The sequence below is a fragment of the Miscanthus floridulus genome, chromosome 1, assembly GCF_019320115.1.
Source record: "Miscanthus floridulus cultivar M001 chromosome 1, ASM1932011v1, whole genome shotgun sequence".
NCBI lineage: Eukaryota > Viridiplantae > Streptophyta > Magnoliopsida > Poales > Poaceae > Miscanthus > Miscanthus floridulus.
The window spans coordinates 107,097,035-107,118,259 of NC_089580.1; the positions used below are offsets into that span (position 1 = coordinate 107,097,035).

The 21,225-nt window shown below is 42.3% G+C and overlaps 1 pseudogene; it reads left to right on the top strand.

The window, feature by feature from the left end:
* LOC136461072 (uncharacterized) overlaps positions 1-20,003 on the top strand; it is a 39,149-nt pseudogene extending 19,146 nt beyond the window's left edge.
* The last annotated feature ends 1,222 nt before the right edge of the window (positions 20,004-21,225 follow it).

Here is a 21,225-nt window from a genome sequence, read left to right on the forward strand (position 1 = left end):
GGATTAGATCGCTTAGCACTTAGTGGAAGGACTAATGTATCACCTTTATTCATGTAATGGACCTGTAGTTCGAATTTGGTATTAGTAACCCGACTATCATGTAATGTTGATTAATCGCACGTTTGGATGAACCTCAATGCAATTCCAGTCCTTTGTCGGTAATCATGATTTAAATTTGCATGCGTTATGAGCGCGATGAGTGGTCAATTTGGGGATGTCATGTTGCGAGAATGAATTGTTATGCCTCTATTTTTATTGTGATTTTGAGAATTTTCCCTAGTAATTTCAGTTTGGCATGATTATGGTTCATCTGCAATCTCTTGGCATCAACCAATAATCGCTTATTGTGGCAACTTCGCAGATGACGCGCACCCGTGCTGGAGCTGGTGGCAGCCAGGATGGCAACCATGATGACTTGCCACCCCCACCGCTGCCATCTGCACAGGAGTTCTTTACCCAGTTCCTAGGGAGCCAAAGGACAATGGAGGAAGCTTTGCGCCTCATCGCGCAAAACACTGCTCGTGGCCACCCACATCAACCAGGGGCCGAGCCAAATCAGCACAGTACATTCAAGGAGTTTCTAGATACGAAGCCTCCAATCTTCAAGGTGGCTGAGGAACCACTGCAGGCTAGACGAGTGGCTAAATACCATTGAGCAGAAATTTCGTCTGCTGAGGGTCACAGAGCATCTAAAAGCTGAATATGCTTCTCATCAATTGCAAGGACCAGCAGGGATCTGGTGGACACATTTCCTGTCGTCTTTGCCTGCTAATGCGCGAGTTACCTGGAATAGTTCAAGCTGGCTTTTAGGGGACACCATATTCCCCCAGGCCTGATGCGCATGAAAGCGGCCGAATTTATGAGGCTCACTCAAGGAACAAAATCACTCACAGAATATATGCACGCATTCAACAACTTGTCAAGATATGCTCCAAGTTTCATGGATACTAAAGAGAAAAAGATAGAGAGTTTCAAGCGAGGTTTGGGTACTAAACTGATGAATACTATGGCAAATTCTAGATGTGCCACGTACAATGAGTTTATTAGTGATGCCTTGACCCAAGAAAACCACAACAACATGCATGCAGTTGCTAAGGGTCGCAAGAGGGCATATGAGGCCGGTGCATCCGGATCTTTCCAGTCAAAAGCGCCTATCACAGCTAGGCCACAATTCCATCCACCTGCACCCAAGTTTAGGCCTCCACCACCGAAAGCTCAGAATAATAGGCCACAGAAACCATTTCGTAAGGCGTTCACTATTGCCTTACCAAAAGGAAATGGCAATCAGGACAGCTCCACCGGATTCAGAAGTAATCAACCATGTTTCAACTGCAACCAACTGGGTCATTGGTCCAAGGAGTGCCCCCACCCCAAGAAGAATGGCAACCCAAATCAGAACAATCAGAGGCAGGCGAATGCCAAGGGCACATCAGGGACAAGTGCATTATACCACTGTGGAGGAAGTGCCCGCCGGAGAAGTTGTCACGGCTGGTATGTTTCTCGTCAACAAACATCCCGCTGTTGTTTTATTTGATTCGGGAGCTTCTCATTCATTTATGAGTCAAGCATTTGCATCTAGACATGATCAAGAAATAATTGAAGTAAGTAAAGGGGGTTTTAACATAAGTTCAGCAGGGGGAACTATTACTACCAAAAGGATAGTAAAAAATGTACTCATCTCGATACAAGGGAGGGAGTACACCACGGATTTGATAATATTGCCCGGGTTGTCAATAAGTGTAATCTTAGGCATGAATTGGATGAAGGATCATGGTGTTCTTATCGACACTAGCACCCATACTATTATGTTGAGAGAACCCACGGGAGGGAATGCTTTTCTAGTCCCACTCTCCCATGATTTCGAACCCCAACATTTAGCCTATGCTATCCAAACCACCACAATATGTGATATCCCCATGGTTTGTGAGTTTCCGGATGTATTTCCAGAGGAATTACCAGGTCTACCACCGGATAGGGACGTGGAATTTAAGATCGAGTTAGTGCCAGGTACGGCACCCATATCCAGAAGGCCCTATAGAATGCCACCCAATGAGTTAGCGGAACTTAAGGTTCAATTGCAAGATCTATTAGACAAGGGTCTTATCCAACCTAGCTCATCTCCTATGGGGATGTCTAGCCTTGTTTGTGAAAAAGAAGGACAAGTCACTGAGAATGTGTGTAGATTACAGACCACTCAATGCTGTGACCATCAAGAACAAATATCTGTTGCCCCGCATCAACATCTTGTTCGATCAGCTAGCGAAGGCAAAGGTATTCTCCAAAATTGACTTGAGATCAGGCTACCATCAGATAAAGATCAGATCGGAGGATATACCTAAAACTGCTTTCTCTACTAGGTATGGCTTATACGAGTATTTGGTTATGTCTTTCGGACTAACAAATGCTCCAGCCTACTTCATGTACCTGATGAACTCGGTATTCATGCCCGAACTTGATAAGTTCATGGTTGTGTTTATCGATGATATATTGATTTATTCAGAAAATGAGTCAGATCATGAAGAGCATCTGAGGGTTGTTTTATCCAGATTGAGGGAGCATAAGCTATATGCCAAGTTTAGCAAATGTGAATTTTGGATGAGCAAAGTACCTTTCTTAGGTCACATTTTATCAAGAGATGGAATCTCAGTAGACCCATCCAAAGTACAAGAGGTCATGGATTGGAAAGCCCCAACTTCGGTTCATGAAGTTCGGAGTTTTCTAGGGTTAGCAGGATATTATCGTTGTTTCATTCCAGATTTCTCAAAGATAGCTAAGCCTATGACCAGACTACTTCAGAAAGATGAGAAGTACAATTGGACACCAGAATGTGAAGCAGCTTTTCACACCCTCAGAACTTTGTTGACTACAGCACCTGTGCTAGCACAACCAGACATTGAAAAGCCTTTTGATGTATTTTGTGATGCATCGGGAATAGGTTTAGGGTGTGTGCTTATGCAAGAAGGAAGAGTGATTGCATATGCTTCTCAGCAATTGAGAAAACATGAAGTCAACTACCCTACACATGATTTGGAACTTGCAGCCGTTGTCCATGCATTAAAGATATGGAGACATTACTTGTTGGGCAATGTATGTCATATCTATACTGACCACAAAAGTCTCAAGTATATCTTTACCCAGCCAGAGCTGAACATGAGACAACGAAGATGGTTAGAATTGATTAAGGACTACAATTTAGAAGTGCATTACCATCCGGGTAAAGCTAATGTAGTAGCCGATGCACTTAGTCGAAAGTCCCATTGCAACACTGTGGAAGCATTGTTGGAAGATGGATTCAACTTGTTACATCCTGCTATACTACACAATATCATGATCAGTTGTTCACTAGAGAGCAAAATCATAGAGCTGCAGTAGACAGATGTAGGAATAAGTCACATCAAGAGGAAAATGCAAGAGCAAGAAACTAAGCATTTTAGATTGGACGAAAGAGGTGTATTATGGTTTAAGGACCGACTTGTGGTACCAAAAGACCGTGAGTTAAGAAATCAAATTTTAGATGAAGCTCACTCGTCCAAATTGTCCATCCATCCGGGTAGTAGTAAGATGTATCAAGATTTGAAAACCCATTTTTGGTGGACTAAGATGAAGAAAGAGATCGCAGCCTATGTTGCTAGGTGTGATAACTGCAGTAGAGTAAAAGCTGTCCATATGAAAACTGCTGGATTACTTCAGCCATTGCCTATTCTAGGATGGAAATGAGAGGAAATCAGCATGGACTTTATCACAGGCCTTCCAATGACGCCACAAGGTCACGATTCAATATGGGTAATTGTTGATCGTCTCACCAAGTCAGCACATTTTGTACCAGTTCACACAACATATCACGTGGGGAAATACTCTGAGTTATATGTTTCCTAGATCGTGAGACTACATGGAGTACCTAGGACTATAATCTCAGATCGAGGACCACAGTTCATAGCTCATTTCTGGGAGCACTTACACCAGGCTTTGGGAACCAAGCTAATAAGAAGTTCAGCTTATCATCCGCAAACTTCAGGACAGACAGAGCGAGTGAACCAAATCCTAGAAGATTTACTTAGAGCTTGTGTTATATCTTCAAAAGGTTCATGGGAGAAATGGTTACCTTTAGCTGAATTCTCCTATAACAACAGTTATCAAGCTAGTATCAAGATGGCTCCATTTGAAGCCTTGTATGGCAGAAAATGCAGAACTCCATTGAATTGGATTGAGCCCGGTGAAAGGAGATACTTTGGTATTGATTTTGTCAATGAAGCCGAAGAGCAAGTACGTATCATCCAACAACATATGAAGGCAGCTCAATCAAGACAAAAGAGTTATGCCGACAGAAGAAGAAGACCACTAACTTTTGAAGTGGTGACTATGTATACTTGAGAGTATCACCCATGAAAGGTGTGAAAAGATTTGGGATGAAAAAGAAGCTTTCACCAAGATATGTAGGGCCATACAAAATTTTGGAACGAAAAGGAAATGTTGCGTATAAGTTACAACTTCCACCTGAGATGAGTGCAATATTTAATGTGTTCCATGTGTCTCAGTTGAAGAAATGTCTTCGAGTACCTGAAGAAGCTATTGCACCCACCAACAGTGCAGCTTCAATCGGATTTGACCTATGAAGAAAAGCCAATTCGAGTATTAGAGGAGATGGAGAGAGTAACAAGGAGTAAGATTATTAAGTTCTATAAGGTGGTGTGGAACAATCATAGTGAACAAGATGCTACGTGGGAAAGAGAAGATTATCTACGAGAAGTTTATCCCGCCTTTTTCCAAGAATGGTAGGTCTTGCAAATCTCGGGATGAGATTTTTATAAGGGGGAGGGGCTGTAACACCTCGGGTGTTAGCCTTGCATAACTTGACTTGCATAGCATGAGCATGATCATAAAGCATTCATATATATAAGCTTTGACACTTGAAACATTTGAGTGAAACGTATGCAACATTCTTATTATTTCATGTTTCCATGTGTATGTGCATATGATCATGAGTGTAAACATGTAGATGATTGTGTGACCTTGCAAATAGCTTAAACATGTTTAGAATATCATCATGAACAACTTTGGTATTTAGGGCTAGGGCTAATTTGGTCATTAAGTCATAGTTTGAGTATGTATCATCATTTGAATGTAGCTTGTTTGACCAAGTTTGAACTAGGTGTTAGAGACCTTGCATGGAGGAGATCACTAAAGCAAAGTTGTAGTGTTTGACATAAGGAACAACTTTTATTTTTGGGTCATTGACTGATTTAGCTTCTAACATGCTAGAATTAGGTCCCACAAAAATCAGCAAAACCAAGATTTCCACACTTAGCAAAATTTTGCTAAGTCCTGGATCACTGACAGCCTGACAAGCTGACCTTGATCATGATTTTACTCAGTTTATGTTGCAAGTTAGCACGAGATCATTGAACAACATTTGGAGATGGTACTTAGGACTACGACTTTGGTTCTGAAAGAAATCACTGAATCGCTTTGCATAGGGAGTTAACTCGATTGCAAAACCTACTGTCAGGCTCGGCTTGCTTAACTAATGAACTGAACAAAGCCGTTCAGTGGCCGACCATCGGCAGAGCCTGCGCACCGCGTGTCCACGGCGATGGCCATGCGTCACCGTTGCCCAGACCGCGTAGGCCACGACGCGCCTGAGCGCGGCTTCAACACTCCACCGTCCGCCTGCACTCAACCGCACTCCATTTTCGCATTTCGCCTCCTCCCTCCTCGCCACAGCGCAGCAGCGAGCTCGTTCCGCCTCCGCCGTCGCCATAGCCCGCACAAGCTCACACCGAGCCACCTTTTTGTCACCACAGCAGCACCACAAGATCCCCAGCAACCCACAGCATCCACCAGTGCACGCTGTTCAAGCTTGGTAAGCCACCGCGCCGTGCAACGCCTTGCCAGAGCTCCGCCGCTAGCCCCGTCTCCGTGGCCACGTCGCCACCGTCCACCCTAGACCACAATAGGGCGCTAGATAGCTCCACCACAGCTCGGTGATGCTCAGCGTAGCGTTCGATCGAGCCACCCTAGCCCCCACCAGCATAGCGCCGTCGTCCAGCGCCGCCGCTCCGCCATGAGCGCCGCCGCTGTACATAGCCCCGACGAGAGGTTCCCCCGAGTAGCTCACCCGGTGCGCTAGGTCACGTAGGTCGCTCGGTGAAGACATCACCGCCGGTGGACTCGCCGTCGACGAGCCATGGCCGTGCGATCTTGCTCAGCGCCGGCGGCTCTGTTTTGGTTTCACTGACAGGCGGGCCCTACTGACCAGCAGGTCCCACCGGTCAGCGACTCCATGTTTTAAAGCCAGTTCATTTTGAATGCAGATTTCCTATGTTTTGTAATTTTTGTATCTTCAGTTTGGTAGCTTCAAAAATTGTGAAATAAATTTGTTAGTGTTCCTTAGGAAGTGTAGTATTTAGGAAAAATATGTCCTTGACATTTACAGTAGAAATTTTTGGAGATTTAAATAGGGATTTGAAATGTGCTTTTGAATGCATTCAAATTTGTTTATTTTATATCTAGAGTTCCTGTGCTCCAAAAATTATGAAATTTTTGTGGTAAGCTAGTCTTAGCATATATGAGCTCTGGTAAAAATTTGAGGACCAGTGCATGTGTAGATTTATAGTTATAGATTTTTATTTTATGAATAGTTAATCCTTACATGAATTTTTATAAATTAATTATGAACCCAAAATTCATGAAAATTGTTGGAGGTAATCCTAGTAGTATATGGATGCTAAGAAAAATAGGAAATCTGTTGCTTGACACATTTCAATAGGGTTTTCCATTTATGCTATTTCAAGCCTTGCTCCCTTGTCATTTTTGTATAGGATGTTCTACTAGTTCAAATGGCATGAAACTTTTACAGTAGTCCTTTGATAGCATTAGTAAGGCACTGTAAATTTTTAAGAAGTTTTGAAACACATCTGGTATATGTTTATTATTTAACCTAGATATCTAAATAAAATAATAAAGGCATTTAAATAAATAGTTTGGGCTTCACCATTATATTATCTTAAATGTATTTGGTATGCTTAAACTATTGGTAGATTTTATGTTGTCAAATTTTGAATGATTACATGAAGTAGAAGTATTGTTACTTTGTATTGCATATTGAATAGTTTCCGGACTAGATTCTGGAGTTTGATGAGTTACATATTGAAAATGATGTGTACTATAAAAATGGTTAATAACAAAGTTGTAGAGAATTTGATAAGCTTTCCAGAAAGTCCAGGATCACTATGTTTGGATTAGTAGAACTCCAGTTATGAGTGAAACAAGTAGCTACTGTTTTGTGGCATAGTCGATGCATTGTAGAAAGTAGTTAATTAATAATCGAGAAGAGATATGCACCTACTCAATAAACATGATGCACTTGTTAACACATATGCATTCGTAATACTTATGCCATATTCATGCATCTAGGATTAGAGGAAGAGATAACGTTATTGGAATTCGAAGAAGCAGAGGAAGGGGACCAGCAGGAGAATCCGCAAGCCGCAGCTCCCAAAGGCGTGGAGTAGAACCCGGAAGAGCTTCTGGAGTGTCCTAACCACCGCCCTACTTCCTTTCTATGAGGCAAGCCCCAGAGCATTATAAGTCTCCCAGTAATTTACAACTGTTTACTTAAGTACTTATGATTGATGCATTAGGTTATAAGAGTTGAATGGAACCACTTGATGCATGTACATTCCTTGTCCAGATATTACACCTTTAACCGGTATAGGTCCAGGATCGAATATATGCTTAGCCATGCTTAGACCGGTAGAAGTTGGGTGATATCCTGTCACCTGCGAGATATAGGTGGATACCGGAGCACGGTTGGCTATATCTGCCATCGTGGAACAGAACCATGAGGTAAAAGTAAATCAAGACTGGACGGGAGGTCGATAGAGAAGCAACAAGACATGGAGGTCTTGGGTGTGGATCTATCCCCGTCTGTGTCGATCAAGGACCGTACCATTGTTGGAACTTCTGACAAGATTGAACTACATGCCTCTCACTTAGCTGGCTAGATAACTCGTTCCGACCAGCGAAGCCGAGTAATTCAACTCAGGCCAGGACCCTGTTCTGTTGTGCGCTCCTTCCGGGGAACGATCAGACTGAGCCCAAGGGTAGGCTTGGCCTGAGCATCCTTGGCATCTGGTGTTCCAGATTGTGCGGCCGTGGTACGGACCCACGAAATGTGTACCTGAGTTGTACCAAAGGTGACCTAAGGCTATCATGGCTGGTAGACCTGGGTTTGTGTTAGGAATAAATTCCTAGCTGGTTGAAATCGATTCGAATCGCCGTCTCTCCCGGATAGTGAGAAACTTGACTAGCTCCAACATCAGTAGTAACTATGTTATGAAACATGATGGTTCGAATGAATATGGAATTACAATACCTGCCTATGGTTACTATTGTATGCTTCTAAATGATATACCACATGTTTGGCACAAGATAGTTGCTAATCTAGAAATGGATAGTTATAATTAACTTGATAAAGGAATCATAATTGTACAATGGGTCAGTTGCCTTTTATGCAAACTGTTGTCAAGTTACGTCCACTTATACAGCCTTGCATAATCCTTGGAGTCATTTTATTTTTGGTTCATGACGGGTAAGTCTAGCTGAGTACCTTCTCGTACTTAGGGTTTATTTTCCCATTGTTGCAGATGGCACTGTGTATCATGGTTATTGCAAGAGTTGCTTCTATCCCGCTGTGGATGAGGAGTAAGCCTTAGGGTAGGCTTCTTTATTAATTCCTATCCTTGCTTTTGTGGACCGTGATCCGACTTGGCACTATATCAAACTATGTTGGAAACTTTATTTTCGAACTTATTTGCTTCCGCTTTATCCATCAAACTCGGTTTGTAATAACTTTTATTCGTACTCTGATGATGAAATGTATCTATGAACTTTATGTAATATGTGGCATGTATGTTGAATCCTATACGATCTTGGTTGTTGTAAATCGTTTATCGAGACCCGTCGTGGTACTCGACGGACTACCGGGTTTATATGGGTTCAAGTATGACAGTGCGACCGCTTGCGAGCTGCCATTGTACTTGTACTCTTATAAATTGGTCGGTTCTATGACACTCTTGATAACTGTTGTTATAAGAGAATTCAGTGAGAGGCAACCAGTCCTCCCAAGAGCCTTTGCAAGAGATAAGACGAGCTCTAAGCATGTCTTCAAGAATTTGATTAACACGCTCAGTCTGTCCTGATGTTTGTGGATGATAGGCAGAACTGTGGATTAGATGAGTGCCAAGATTCTGATGTAAGCACTCCCAAAAGCGAGCCATGAATTGCGGTCCTCTATCTGAAACAATGGATTTGGGTACACCATGGAGACGTACCACTTGTTGAAAGTAAATCTCAGCATAATTGTGCGGGTGATAGGTAGACTTGACCAGAATAAAGTGAGCAGATTTAGTTAGACGATCTACGATAACCTAGATGGAATCACAACCCTTTTTGGTAGTAGGTAACCCAACAATGAAATCCATGACAATTTCTTCCTACTTCTAGTCAGGAATAGAGAGTGGCTGCAATAATCCGGGCCTCATGTGAATAGCCTTAACTCTGCAATAGTTATCACACCTTGCCATGTAGGCTGTGATTTCTTTCTTCATCTTGGTCCACCAATAATACAGCTCGAGATCTTGATACATTTTACTGCTACTAGGATGGATAGACAATCTAGAAGAATGGGCTTCAGCCATAATTTGATTTCTAAGTTCTTTGTCTTTGGGTACTACAAGCCTATCATTAAACCAGAGAATTCCGTTGTCATCGACCCTAAAGTGCTTGGTCTCCTGATCTTTCATCTTCCGCTTGATATGAAACACACCAACATCAGTCTTCTGGAGTTTGATAATTCGACTTCTAAGAGAGCAATCCACAGTGATATTGTGGAGTACTGCAGGATGAAGGAGGTGTGCCAGATGAAAGTCTTCACTAACTAAGGAATTGCAATGGGCCTTTCTGCTTAAGGCATCAGCAACCACATTGGCCTTGCCAGGATGGTAGTGCACTTGAAGGTTGTAGTCTTTGATCAATTCTAACCATCATCGTTGACACATGTTCAACTCGGGTTGAGTAAAGATGTACTTGAGACTTTTATGGTCCGTATAGATGTTGCACACATTACCTAGCAAGTAATGTCTCTAGATCTTCAGGGCATGAACAACCGCGGCTAGCTCTAAGTCATGGGTAGGATAATTGACTTCATGTTTTCAAAGCTGGCGCGAAGCATAAGCAATGACTTGGCCCTCCTGCATAAGAACACACCCCAAACCGGTGCCACATGCATCACAATAGACATCAAAAGGCTTCTTGATGTCAGGTTGTGCCAATATAGGAGCAGAGGTTAGTAAGGTCCACAAAGTGTGGAAAGCCTCTTCAAAATTTGGAGTCCACACAAACTTCTCATCCTTTTGAAGTAGTCGAGTCATGGGCTTGGTGATTTTAGAGAAATCTAGGATAAAGCGACGATAATAGCCAGCCAAACCTAGGAAACTTCGGACTTCTATGACCGTAGTAGGTGCCTTCCACTCTAGGACTTCTTGCACCTTCGTAGGGTCAACCGAAATTCCATCTCTAGATAACACATGACCTAGAAAAGGTATCTTGTTCAACCAGAATTTGCACTTGCTGAACTTAGCATAAAGCTGGTTGTCACGTAATCTAGTTAAAACAATTCTCAGATGTTCAGCATGTTCTTCTTCATTCTAAGAATATACAAGGATATCATCAATGAACACGATGACGAACTTGTCTAGTTTCGGCATGAATACCGAATTCATTAGGTACATAAAGTGTGCCGGAGCATTTGTCAACCCAAAGGACATGACAAGGTATTCGAACAAGCCATAACGAGTAGAGAAAGCTATCTTAGGTATATCTTCAGGACGAATTTTGATCTGATGGTAGCCAGACCTCAAATTGATCTTGGAGAATACCTTAGCTTTGAAGAGCTGATCAAATAGAATATCGATGCGAGGAAGAGGGTATTTGTTCTTGATGGTAACAGCATTAAGGGGGCGATAATCCACGCACATGCACAGAGACTCGTCCTTCTTCTTCACAAAGATAGTCAGACAACCCCAAGGAGAAGAACTAGGCCAAATCAAACCTTTCTTTAAAAGCTCATTCAACTGACTCTTCAGCTCAGCCAACTCATTGGGCGGCATTCTATAGGGCCTTCGAGAAATAGGAGCCATAACCGAAATGAGTTCTATCTTGAATTCTACTTCATAGTTCGGAGGTAATCTAGGCAAGTCATCAGGGAAGACATATGGAAACTCATAGACAACTGGTATATCTTCAATGGCTTTGGCTAGGGTAGCATTGGCTGTATTGTGGATAGCGATATCACGAGGTAACTGCACTAGAAAACCCTTCTTATCCACGGGATCCCTCAACATTACCACATGGGTTGATGTATCGATCAACACTCCATTCCCGCTCATCCACTTCATCCCTAGGATTACATCGATTCCTACCCCCGGCAGAACTACAAGATCCATAAGGAACTCTCGATCCCCAATCTCAATCTTTACATCTTTAACTACTTGGTTAGTCATGATATTATTTCCAGCAGCACTAATACAATAACCACCCTTGACAATTGTAATCACATTCATCTTATGCATAGATGCGAAAGTAGAACTCACAAAGGAATGTGAAGCACCTGAATCAAAGAGCACAACTGCAGGGTGATCATTAACAAGGAACTTACCAGCGGTGACCACTTCACCAGTAGGAATTTCCTCCATAGTAGTGTAGTGAACACGCCCCTGATGGACGTTTCCCTAAGCATTCTGCTTGGAAGGATAGGGACACTTATTAGCCCAGTGACCAGGCTGGTTACAGTTCCAGCATGGCCTGTTAGCTAGTGGGACATTGGAGCTGCCCTACCCAGAGGTATTCTTTAGCAAGGAAATTGTGTACCCCTTGCGGAAACTAGTTTTAGCTTGATTCTTCTTCTGAGGTGGGCGGTACCAGACATTAGCATTGGGTGGACGATATTAGGTTTTGGATACCACTGATGCCTTAGACTGAGAAGCACCTGCCTCAAAGTTTATTTTACGGGTCTTGGAAGCAGCATATATTTTATCATTATTCTCCTGAGTCAGGGTGTCACTGATAAACTCATTGAAGGTGACACACTTGCAGTTGCCCATAGACTTCATCAGTTTAGGGGAAAGTCCCCTCTTGAAGCTAGCTATCCTTTTGGTGTCAGTATCAACAAACTTCAGAGCATACCTTGCCAGGTTGTTAAATGCCTAGAGGTATTCATTAAGACTCTTGTTGCCTTGGGTTAGCTTCATAAACTCGGTATGCTTAATGGCCATGAGACCAGGAGGGATAAAATGTCCCCTGAAAGCTGCCTGGAATTGGTCCCAAACTATCTCGATGTTTGTAGGGAAGGTGGTCCTGTGATGGGTCCACCAGATGCCTGCAGGGCCTTGGAGCTGGTGTCCTGCATACGAGGCCTTCATACCTTCTGTCAAACGGAGCAATCCAAACCTTTGCTCTATCGTACTCAACAATTCATTAGCTTGTAATGGTTCTTCTTCCTCTCGAAAGATAGGAGGCTTTGTGTCCATGAAGTCCTTAAAGCTGCTATACTAGTTCGGCTCGGGTCCCTGGCGGACATGTCGGTCATCACGGTTAGCCATTTGGCGCATAGCCTCAGCTAGCATGCGCTGACTTTCGACAACTGTCTGCATTAGCTCAGCTGGTGTGGGCGGTGGAGGAGGTGGTTGTTCCTCATCTCCCATGCTATGACCACGACGAAGGTTATAAGCCATCTGCAAAATGTATAGCCAATGAGCACTAACGATGTGGAAATTTTGTAGATGAATTGTATAATTATGCCAAACTAACTCCAATGGAGAAAATGAATTGATACTATCAACAGAGGCACAATTATCCATCACAATCACACAACTCATCAAGTGCGTCAATTGAGACATTAATGCGATGAACTTAACCAACAATGAGATCGATAGACCGCACAGATGGAAATTATCAAAGGCTCACATATGTGGAGCATAACACGTTTGATAGGTTACATCCAAGCCATAGAGGTTCCAACTGACATCAAAGATAACTTAAGGTTCGATATTACATCCCAACGATTAACTTATTACAAGCTACTCGTTCATGCATGAGGATAAAAAAAAGACTAGCTCTAGCGCATTAGCTAAGTAGTAAGCTAAACTACGCATCGTCCTCGGAGTCAGTGTCGAAGATCTCTCCTCCATCTTCATCACTAGCAGGTTCTAACTCCTCATCTTCCTCCTCATCAGGTGGAACGTCCTCAGGTCCATTAATCTCAATGTCATCATCATCCTCAGCCATGATGACACCAGAGCCCATCTCATCCTCATTGTCATTCTCATCATCAGGTGGCAGGAGAGGGTGAAGCTGATTGTGTAACAGGTGAACCTCCTCATGGAGATGATCATTGTACTCTTCGGCAGCTGCCAACTGCTGCTCCAGTTCTAGCTGTCGCGCTCTCAACACATTCTCCTTGTGCCAGGCTTCATTCCATTGGTTCAGCACGTGAATCAACATACGTTCACAGTTGCGGTGAGCAACTGTCAACCTCTGAACCTCCAGGGTCTCTTGATCCCATTCTTGTGTGACTTGCTCCAAATGGTGCTGAGCTACACTCCTCTCAGCAGTCACCCGGGCTAGCTCTGCCCTCAGCCTTTCCGCTTCAGTAGGCTCCGGACGGGGCTCATGAGGAGCTAACCGATGACGAGGCACCCTGCCTCCAGCGGACTTGCGAGCAGTGCGTTTCATGCACGCCATCTGTAGCAAAAAGTTGCAACATAAGGGGAGAATCATTTAAGGGATACAAAATTTAATTAGTCGAGACCATCAATTTTAAAGGAGGGAGTAATGCAAAAATGCTATGTATGCTTGAACATGATGCATGCACGATCCGTACGTCCTCACAAACCTAGAAAAATTTAAAGGCTAGCAAAATATACGGTGGCATACATACGTTCTCTCGTATACGATAGCTAGTCGATCTACAACGATACGTTGTTAGTGTACCTACAGAAAATTTCATTTCAGCCCCATAATTTCCCAAAAGACATGTAAAGTAAGCAGTAAACTAAATACTTTTCTACATACATCCCCCCAATGTATATATTCTAGTATCACAGCTACCCGACAGAGATACCCACATTTAAGTACTCTCATAGATACATGATCTAACATGTAAGTATGCGAGCAACCACAACTACTCTCCCCTAGACCGATGGTTGGACGGTCATGCTCTCACAACTCCCACTTACCAGAGCGTAGAGGTATTTTGATCCATACATTACCACCTAAGCGGATGGCATCCATACAATAGCACGCCGTATGGACAACGAAACAGAAACAAGCAGGAACCCCCAAGTTAGTACTTTAATAAGCCACCTAAGAGTCCTTATTTGGGCATAAGGGATATGACCACTGGCAATACTTAGTATTTAATTTAGGATTTTCACAAATACTTTTGTTTTAAATACACAAATGACATGTTTAGTGTCGAATCTTGCTCTGATGCCAGCTGTAACAGAACCAACCAAATCATAAGAACGTAAGTACAAAAACAATCACCGAAGTGATCAAATTCCTGTACTTAAGCTCCCATAATCCTGGTAGTCTGGAAATCATGAAGGATTTCAATCAACTCTCGACATGCAAACCAAGACCGTAGTGATTCAACACAACACATCATTCGTTACAACATTTCACAAGTAGCATTCGGATTACATCCATCAGAGTTCAAATAAAATATTACAAACCAAGTTCAAATTTGCGAAAGCAACATAGTTTAGTACATAACTTCATAGTTTCAAATACATTGCCAGACCTCAGTCATGTCCCACAAAAGCATCTTCAGATACGAGAACTACGAGAGACCGCGCCCAACGGTCTAGTCTTCATCCCCAACCGGGAGAAGGCAATACTTGCAGCAACCAAAGTAGAACTAGTCATCTGCAATAGGTGGGAGATAAACCCTGAGTATGAGAAGGTACTCAGCTAGACTTACCCGTCAAACCTAGAAATAAAAGACACCAAGGGTCATGCAAGGCTTATGAGGTGGGCTAGCTTGACACAGTTGCATAAAAGAGCTTATGAATATAGTAACCAATTTAAACTTCGCATCAAGTTTATCATCACTTACCTGTCCACTAGATTTGCACCTGTACTAGAGCACTCACTTATTAGGAGCAAACAATATTAACCATAGAAGGTATAATAAGGCTGTCATCATCATATCAACTTTCTGAACCATTATGTTATTTAGTGTATCTACTTTGGAGATAAACCCATCAAGTTCTCACTAACCGGGAGAGACGGCGACTCAAATCGAATTACAACTCAGCTAAGGGGGTATTCCTAACTCTCACCCTGGCATACTTTGCAAGGGTAGCCATGGGTCACCTTTGGTACAACTTAGGAACCAAATTCGCGGGTTTGATCAGTGCCAGCGCTCTCAGGGATTACCCTTCTGCCAGGACGATTAGGACTTTTAAATCACCTGCCCTTGGACTCATGCCTATGGCTCCCTTCCGAGGCGTACTTTATACTTATCGACTCCCGGCCTGAGGTGAGCTACTCGGCTTCGTGGTCGGTCTCCAGACCCAGCCAACTAAGAGAGAGGCATGCATTCAACATGAACATGAAAGGCTCCAAGATTCAGTCCTTAAGCGACACAGACGGAGTCACTGCAAACCGGCAAGCCTCCGCCCGGTCTTTATTTCAAGTTAAGACAGGTTCTTTTCCTCGATAGCAAATATAGCCAACCGTGCCACATGTATATCCCTATATCTCGCAGGTGACGGGAAATCACCCGACTTCTACCATGTTTAAGCAGGGCTAAGCACTACATGAACCTGAGCTACATAGGATTCAGGGTATCAATATCTGGACAAGGATTGGATAACCAATGCAGCAATGTTTGCATCCAACACCTAAACTTAATGCAACAATATATATATGTAATAATAATACTTTAACTGCATTTCGGAAATTAGGAGGCTTAATATGCTCCAGGGCTTGCCTTTCACAAAGTTGCACGAACGGTGATCTGGGCACTCAACGACGACCTCATCTGGCACTTCTCCCGAGGGCTACACCTCCTGAATCTTCGATGTCGGCTGCTGCTGCTCCCCGCTCGGTTCCTCGAATTCCAGCAGTGTCACACCTTTTGGTACACCTATTGCATGTCGATGCACAAGATAAATATCATGGATGCATAAGGAATGACATGATGCTCATGCTGAATGGATCACAGTAAGTGTTTAACGAAACATCACTGGACACTCGTTTACCGATTAAGAATAGCTCTATTCAAATCACTTTAAAACATGTATCTAACTTAACTTGAAGAACAAGATCAACTTACCTAACTTGAATAACCTAAGATAAAGATGCTCATCTTCAGTTAAAGGCCTAACACCTAGGAACATTACCACAAGCTTAGGAAATAGTAAAGGCATACTTAAATCAAAGTTAAGGTTTTACATGCAAACGAGTAGTTCCTTAATTCAATCATAACCAGAGTTCTATAAATTCAAATGACTTGCAAGAGGACATTCTGGAAAGCTTATGAAATTCTCTACAAATCATTTGTAAACATCAAAGCATGATTCTTATGTTAACCAAATCGAATTCAAGTAAACCTAGAATCTGTCCAGAAATGACAGGTCTACTAAATTAATTATTTAGTGATGATGCAAAAGCATAATTGGACCAAACCAAGTTTACCAACTTGTTGCACATACCAGAGGAACATCAGAAAGTATAGTGCCAACTTCTAAATAAATTATTTAATGCCCTTTTCTAATTTATTTGGTTAATTAGGTGATTAAAGAAATATATAGTAAAACTATTCAGAAAAATCTATAAAAATTACAGTAGCTATCTCATGCTTCACATAGACTACCATAAAAATTTCAAAGCCATTGGACAAGCAGAACTTGCTGTATCCAAAATAATAGATGGCATGTCTATTTCTAGCATAATTAGGAAACCCTATTAAAAAGTGTCAAGCAACAGATTTCTTATTTTTCCTAGTATCACTCTAGCATAAGAATAGCACTCACCAATTTTTACCTTTACTGGATCTATAGAAAAATTATGAAAATTCACACAAGATCCATCCATGCAAATAAGAGAATTTTCTAACTCCTACATACAGTATCCAAAATGTATGAAAATTTAACTACAAGCTATTCATGATATGAGCAGTACACCATAAAAATTTCATGCCATTTTGAGCTACATAGAAAAAGATATAATTACCCCTATTTCCTTGATGATTTAAAAGAGATAATTAGCAACTCCATTTTTCATAACAGAACATGGCATAAATTATATTTTTAATAAAAACTAGACATTATCATGAACTCCACAAAATTGGAACCACATCATTTGAAGCTACCAACTAGGAGATACATATTTTTGAATCTATACACAAATCTGTGAAAAGAATAAAACCAAAACAATGTTGAAACCCTAACTCTACTGCTGGGCTGGCCTGAACAGACCCGGCGGCCCACGACGCCTGCGCAAGCGCAGCCCAGCCACGATGTGGCCTAGGCTAGCTCCCGCCTCCGCTTCAGTGACTGACACACGGGACCCGCGAGATAGTGAGACAGGCAGGGGAGGAAGAAGAGACGGCGGCGCAACTCGTCGCCGGTGGCATCTCCGGTGAGTCCAGCAGTGCTATGGTGTTCGCCTCACCCATGTGCATCTAGTGGTGCCATCAATTTTGGCTATTGCTACGGCTAAAGGGGGTGGCGACGGTCATGGCGGTGCACGGCCACGGCTTGGCCGGCTCCGGCGAGGTGACGGCGTCACGGCTCTAATGGCCTACTCCACAAGCTTCAGCATCACTCACAGTAGCTAGCGCAAGGGAGAGAAGGGATGGGAAGGCCACGATGGTAGTTGGCCGTGTGGAGCGCCAACTCCGGCGAGGTCCCGCCATGGCGGCGGTGGAAGAAATGGCGATTACGCCCTTACCAAACCCCAATCGCCCCAGCTGAAAGGTGGAGGTGGTAGAGGAGATCACGGCGAAGCTAGGAGCAAGATGGCCAATGTGTTTTGCAGTGGCGAGCGCGCAAGGCGAGGCTCGGTCAGAAATGGAGGAGCTGCAGCGGCTTCGGTGCTGCGCGCGGTGGAGGCGAAAGAATGCAAATGGAGCAGGCGAGTGCGTCGGGCAGGCGCTGGCTTTCATCTGGAGCTCAGACGAGCGACATGGAGACGTTGGCTGAGCATGCGCGCCATGTGGCGATCAGCTCCTGCGCCGGTCGGCCACAGCGAGCTCTGTCCGTTTTTCTGAAATGTTGATTTAGTGTTCAACGACGACGACTGACAGCGCGACTTCAACGTGTCAACACGGCTACACCATTGATTCATTGCAAAAATTGTGTACATGAAAAATGTAGGCCTACCATCCATCTACAACTTCTTTTCAAGGACCATCATCTAATTCGCCCTAGATCAGAAGTTACATCAAGCCAAAGTTGGCTCAATCAAACTAAAAATGCAGTTAAGACTTAGAAATATTTTTCAGTGTTGAATCCACCATCAATAATGATTTGTGGGCCATGTTTGAGGCTGTTCCACACATTTTCATGAGTTGATCATAAAACAACTTTTGTTCCTTGATAAATTAGCTTCAACTTTGGTAAAGGGTGCATAGCCATGCAAGGTCTCTAAGTTGGACTTTTGAATTAGTCAAACAGTGGCACTCTAAGGGTCATTAAAAGTCAAACCTCCACTTGAGGGCATTTTTGTCATTTTGATCTACATGAACAATGTCCCAATAATTACCCTAAGTGTAGTTAAGGTGTATTAGACCATAATCAACCACTTTACACAATGCTATACCAATTTCTAATGATCACATGTGATGAAGCAACAAAACAAGCAATTCACTCAAATGTTGTAATTCCATGTTTCATTACTTTAGTTGCAATTTTAACTTGCCACTTTCGTACCATGTTGCCATGTTTCAAGGTATGAGAAACTCATGTTGCATTCACATGTTGCACTACTACCATTCACAAACAATCAAGTATGAAACAAACACAATTGCGAATGTTGCATATGCATGTTTCATTGACAATGGCATGATGAGATAGATGATGTACATGTTTATGAAATGAAATGCAATTTTGTGGAAGCCAAACACCTAGGGTGTTACACTTTATTTACTAATAATAGTGTGCTATCTTATATGATGAAAACCATCATCTATGTCTAATGCTTTGCAGAAAGCCTTGGGTTAAAGGTTTTCATCCCTCCATGATTGCCCTAAGTGTCAAGGACCTACAAGAGTTGTTAATGAACAATCGAGACATCTCTGAGAACTGTTTCAACTTAGGTGTCCGTTTTTAGGTAGCTTGAGAGTACAATACAATGAAAAAATACAATAGTATTACGAAGCATCACATGGACCTAAGATTCTATGTAAGCATATTTTTAAAATTCTTATCGTGCTATATTATATTGTCTTATTTGTTGTTCTCCTAATTGTATAAAGTAGGCCAAGTTATACTAATCCTAACTCTCGATATCCTTCTCTTCCAGAAAATGTGTGCTTTAACAAAAATGCCAGAATACCATAAAAATACACTAAGAAAGAAATGGCTGCTGCGATTGGTGTATGTGAGGATATGAAATACAACTTAGCACAATGCAAATATGTAAGTCGCTTGCTCCTGCTTTTATTACTTGTTTCCTATATACTATTCTAAATGCTACCATGTTTGCAATTTCTTTTGCCATGGCTGCACGTTCAAAAGTATATGCTTTATGTTTTCGATCTGAAGGAGAAGATGCTTATCATGATTGATCCTAGACCTATTGAAGACTGGTGTAAAGACACACTAGTGCTGATGTATGCCAGGTACATTCTTGGATTTACCTTGTAGTACACAGATGCAGTGAATGTACATATTCCAGGATGGAATGAGGATGTCTTCAAATGGAAATTTAGATGAGAAGGAAACATTGCAGAGGACATAGATGGGTAACTAACGTAGAGTCACTATAGCTTGCAATAATAATACCTACGATTTAACTATTTCTATATATCGCTGATCGTGAATCTTGCCACAGGCACTTAAGTGGATATCTTATTCTATAGTATATGTCTGTGTGGAATAGACCAAAAGCCACACATATTTATACGGCGAGTATAACACTTTGTTTTAAGTTTTTGTGGAAGATTTTCAAGAGATGTAGTATTACCCATGCGACAGGCACTAATATTGACATATATACTCAAGCCTGTGTACAGGATGGTATGGAGATGCGACATAACTTATTCGTGGATTTATTGGCGCACGAAAGAAATGGATATCAGAGATTTCTTCCTGCCGATATAAAACATTATCTTAGGCGCATCACAGAAAGGTCTATAAAGTAGAGTTGTAAGCCTGTGATGCCGTGCTCTCCGTGACTGATAATTTCATAAACTTTGCTGTTTGGATTAACTGTAACTTTAACGTTGGTATTTAATTTTATAGTATTGTTATCTTATCGTGCGATCCATGTGTTTTTAGTATAAAAGTTTAGTTGTCCCGTAGCAATGCATGGGCACACTACCTAGTCTATCATAAAAATTGCCTTATTTGGGTGAGCTTCCTGACCCCTTGCATTGATTCACTCTGTTTAACGATGCATAAACATAGAAAATATGATTTACACGGTTATCTTCGTTCCCCATGTTAGTAGGTGTTGGGTGAATTTTGTTGTTGCGCATATCTGTATTTACCATTCCAATAGGTGTTTATGGTAGGGATTGAATTGGCAGCGCCAGGTGCGATCACAATTACAATCAACAAATAGATTGATTGGACTTAACACCACACACACACCTAATTCTCATTGGACATAACACAAGAATGGATAGTGGGTGTAATATACGAAGAACTATTTCTCACCACAAAGGAAACTACAAATCGAAGGGATGGTCCCTCTCAAAACAATTGTTCATTGCCTAGGTAGCTAAAAAAATACTTCATGTTGTTCCCATGATGGTCATCAGTTAGGGCAGCTGCCTCAATGCCGGTGGTGGCGCCAGCACCATCAGTACTTGAACCTACTAGTGTGGTTGTGCTAGATTCTCTTCTGAGGTAGCAAATGCATACACGCACCATTTCAGAATTTTATAGGCTATTTTACTTAGTGGCCAAGCATAGTTTTCTAGGTTTGTTCTTG